The sequence below is a fragment of the Megascapheus bottae genome, chromosome 6, assembly GCF_031878675.1.
Source record: "Megascapheus bottae isolate mThoBot1 chromosome 6, mThoBot2.hap1, whole genome shotgun sequence".
In the NCBI taxonomy this organism is placed as follows: domain Eukaryota; kingdom Metazoa; phylum Chordata; class Mammalia; order Rodentia; family Geomyidae; genus Megascapheus; species Megascapheus bottae.
This window is the reverse complement of record NC_143514.1, coordinates 13,991,086-13,995,796: the sequence shown is the minus strand read 5'-3', so window position 1 is coordinate 13,995,796 and position 4,711 is coordinate 13,991,086. Positions and strand designations below refer to the sequence as shown.

The 4,711-nt window shown below is 38.2% G+C and overlaps 1 pseudogene; it reads left to right on the top strand.

Moving 5' to 3' along the window:
- The first annotated feature begins 544 nt into the window (after positions 1–544).
- Positions 545–851, top strand: LOC150061405 (non-histone chromosomal protein HMG-14 pseudogene; annotated as a pseudogene).
- Positions 852–4,711: the final 3,860 nt, after the last annotated feature.

Sequence of the window (4,711 nt, the reverse complement as noted above, 5' to 3'; positions counted from 1 at the left end):
AGAGTTCAAGCCCCATGCTCCATGACTCCAAAATAAAACAAAAGCAAAGAATATTTTAGAGCATTTTTGAAATACCTATAAAGTAATTAAAAGTTATTGTGAAGATCTTCTAGCGATTTGATTGATGTTGGTGTTATTTATAAGGAATTAAACCATATTTCTTTCAAATTATGTTCTTCAATCCCTAAAAACAAACAGTGGCATTGATTTGTTTTCTTTTTTTAATTTAAATTTTATTGTAAAGATGATTACAGAGGGGGTTACTGTTACATAAGTCAATTGCATTTCTGTTTGAATAGTGTTACCCTTTCCTTCATTTTCTCCTGTTTTCTTCCCCAACCCTTTCTCCCCATTGTTGCCAAATTCATTTCCAATATAGTGTCTAGTGATTATCACTGTTGAACTGTTCACACTTGGTCCCACTACTTCTGTGGGTTCTCTTGCCTTCTTCATATCTGATAAACTCATATACAAGACAAAGGGCACAGAGTGACAACAAGAAATAAACCAAAGAGCGAATGCATGCGGCCCCCTCGCCGCCACGATGCCCAAAAGGAAGGTCAGCTTGGCAGAAGGTGCAGTGAAGGATGAGCCCAAGAGGAGGTCCACCCGGCTCTCAGTGAAGCCTGCTCCAGCCAACGTGGAACCCAAGCCCAAAAAGCCCACGGGAAAGGATAAATCTTCGGACAAGAAAGTGCAAACAAAAGGAAAAAGGGGAGCAAAGGGCAAACAGGATGAGGTGACCAGCCAGGAGACAAAAGAAGATTTGCCTGCAGAAAACTGGGGAGAGGAAGAACCAGGAGAATGCAGTCTCTGATGAAGCAAAAGAGAAGGAAGTCAAGTCTGACTAACCATACACCAAGTCTTACCCGTGGTCCCTGTCTCCTGTCTTGTACAATCCAGAGGAACGTTTTTATCAACCATTTTGTAAATGAGAGTTTTTTAGTAGCTTTAGAAACATTTTTTAAAAAGGAGAGAATCTCACCTCATCCCATTTTTTAAATGTAAATGATTTTTTTAAGAAGTGAAATCATTTGCTGGTTGTTTATTTTTGATACAACCAGAAAACAGTGGGCTATTGAAATCTGGGAGTCCTCAGCCCTCTTAAGAGCTGGCTTAACATAACATTCCATAGGTGTGGAGGTTAGTTTTATATCCTGTAATACAAAACGTATTAAATGGCAATTTTGGAGTCGCAGTTGAGCATTTCATGTCTTGAATATTTGAAATTCTATTTCTGTGTTGTTTACTCGTTGTTTTCCTAAAGAAAACCACTCCTTGATCCTTTCTTTTTTTATTAAAGAGTTTATTAACATTGATTTTTACATCATATTTCAAATGATGTATTTAGCAAACAAGTATTAAAGACGGGAATCTCTATATACAATCACTGGCACTTAGATTTTACAACATAATTAAAATTAGGTTGAGGGTTTGTATGTCATAGATACATATTAATCTATGTAAAAACTATTATGTCTATAGAGCCATAAATTTTTATGTCTATGTAGTTGTGTTTATATTTCCAGTACCATGTCCATAGCATTGGGTATGCAAATATTGAGTCCTCGCTCTTGTACTGTTTGGATCTAATAATCACATATTAAGGATACCATGCACATTTTGTTCCTTTAGTCTTGACTTGTCTCACTCAACATGATTCACTCTAGATTCATCCACTTCCCTGAATTATAATGTAATCCTTCTATTAATTAAAATAAAAAATATATGAAAAAAATGGTGTATCAAGAGAGGGAAGATGGCCTTGAGACAATAGGGACCCAACCTAGTTCTCTCCCACAAAAAGAGAGAATCAGGGAATCCCATCAGCCAACTATCTTAAGAAACCCACAACTACAAATTCAAGAAGCAACGGAGAAGTACACAAACCAGAAAAAGAAATCCAGATAAAGCTTATATCCAACCAGAGAAAGCTTATATCCAACCTTCTCAAAAAATCCCAAACGTGAGGACCCCTCCCCCAACCCTAGCCTCTGGCTTCGAGCCAACAGACAAGATAAAATATGGCATTTTCCTTGATCCTTTCTGTTATAACTGTGTGTACTCTGTCACACCTCTGATAGTCCAGTTTTCCTAATTGTTGCTGTGCTATGAATGATGGAGAAATGTGGGTGTGTCGTGCACACACTGACGTTGTGATGTGGAAGTTATATAACGGGAACAATGTTTGGAATATGGGTACTTACTTTCCTCTTAAGGAAAGTTTGCTTCCAGGTCTGAAGCTGAAATGTTACTGGAATACTTTTCAAAATAGTTCATGGGTTTCGACGTTTGGTACGTGTGCTAAGAATTGTGTACAAGTTGAAATGTCTGTGTATTGATCCTTGACACAACCATTAAAATCTCAATTATGAAAAAAAATGAAAGCAAAAAGAATGCAAAAGGCAACTGCTGCAAACAGTACAATTAAAAAAACTTGTTTCCATTTCTTATAGTTTATTTCAATAATCGTCATTTTATGTGATCATATGCACATAGCTATTGAGCCGTGGTGAACCTCCCCTAAGAATATCCTCCTTTATTCTCACTGTGTGATGCTCAGAGTGCTGTTTAATTAGTCATCATATCTCCCCGTCTTGGCCTTTTTTTTTTTTACTTTCCTTTTTTTTTTGAACATTTTGTGCTTTTGGGGTTTTTTTTGTTTTTTTTTTTTTTTTTGCTAGTCATGGGGCTTGAACTCAGGGCCTGAGCACTTTTCTTGGGCTTTTCTCAAGGCTAGCACTATGCCACTTGAGACACAACACCACTTCCAGCTTTTTCTGTGTCTGTGGTACTGAGGAATCGAACCCGAGTCTACGTGCATGCTTGGCAAGCACTCTTGCCACTCGGCCAAACTCCCAACCCCCGGAAAGAATCATTTGAGTGTTATAGTTAGAGAGGTTGTGTTCTGTTTCTACCACTCATTGGCTATGTCACTGTGGGATAAAAAAATAAAATAAAATAAGGGAACAATCAATTTCTTTTCTTTTCATCCTTTTCTGTTATTTGGTCAGTCATGGGACTGGGTACTGTCCCCAAGCTCAAAGCTAGAGCTCTACCACTTGAGCCACAGTGCCAGTTGTGTTTTTCTAGTGGTTAACTGGAGATAAGAATCTCATAGACTTTCCTACGTGGACTTGCTTTGAATCACGATTCAATGGTCTCAGTCTCCTGAGAAGCTAGAATTACAGGTGTGAGCCACAGATGCAGGGTGGCACAATCCATTTCTTATGTCTATGTTCCCCAAGTGTAAAACTAACTCTCCTTGGAAATTCTTGTTTTGAGATATAATTGCAAAATTATTCATTCTTCTGTCTCTTAATGGCAACATTGTGTGGAAGGAGAAGGAAGAGACAACAGTTTCAGATCTGCAAGTGGTTAGTATCTAGTGAAGATAACCAAGAAACAGACACATGATTACAATCCATTGTGATAAATGCCACGACAATGAAGTTGAGGATGTCATAGACACATGAAGAAAACTCTGCCTACAACTCCCTGAATTAGAAAAGAGAAACGATTTGAGGTATGAAAACAAATACAGAAGTTGGGAAAAGAAGCTGAGTAGAGACGGTGCTATTTTTGGAAGGGCGTATTGCACACGGCATTTTGGAATTTTCAACTTAATCAATACACCTAGCTATTCTTCACCTTACAATTATGAGAGTTCATTCTAGAGAAAGTTGGAGGTTCAAATGCTGAAGAGAGTGTGTGTTATTCTAAAGGATTTACATTCTTGTCATAAAGCTAGAAGAGGGCCATAAAAAGCATTGTCAGCAGGATCTGATTGAAATTTGAGAAATTTATGATATTCTTATTTTCAATTAACCACTAGAAATCCAGAAGATGCACTGTGGCTCAAAGTGGTAGAGTACTAGCCTGAAGTTGAAGAGCTCAGTGACAGCACCCAAGCCTCATGCTGACTGATGGAAAAAAAAAGAAAGATAGAAAGAAAGAGAGAGGGGAGGAAGGGATGAAGGAGAGAGAGAGAGAGAGAGAGAGAGAGAGAGAGAGAGAGAGAGAGAGAGAGAGAGAGAGAGAGAGAACGAAAGAAAGAAAGAAAGAAAGAAAGAAAGAAAGAAAGAAAGAAAAGAAAAGAAAAGAAAAGAAAAGAAAAGAAAAGAAAAGAAAAGAAAGCTAGCTTTTGGCTGGGAATGTGGCTTAGTGGAAGAGTGCTTGTCTAGCATGTATGAAGCTCTGGATTCGATTTCTCAGTACCATATAAACAGAAAAAGCTGGAAGTGGGCGAGTGCTAGCTTTGAGCAAATAGAAGCTCAAGAACACTGCCCAGGGCATGAGTTCAAGCCCCAGGACTGGCAAAGAAAGAAAGAAAGAAAGAAAGAAAGAAAGAAAGAAAGAAAGAAAGAAAGAAAGAAAGAAAGAAAGGAAGGAAGAAAGAAAGAGAGAGAGAGAGAGAGAGAGATAGACAGACAGACAGACAGACAGACAGACAGACAGACAGACTAGGCTTTCATTGCTCATGCCTATAATCCTAGCTACTCAGGAAGCTTAAATATGAGAATAATGGTTCAAGTCAGCTTGAGCAGGAAAGAAGTCCTTGAGACTCTGATTCCAATTAACTACTCAGCAAAGGCCAGAAATGGCACTGTGGCTCAAGTGGTATGACACTATCCTTAACACAAAAAGACTTGCAGATAGTGCCTGAGATCAAGACCAGCAAAAGAATTAAAATAAAATAAGAAATATTTAG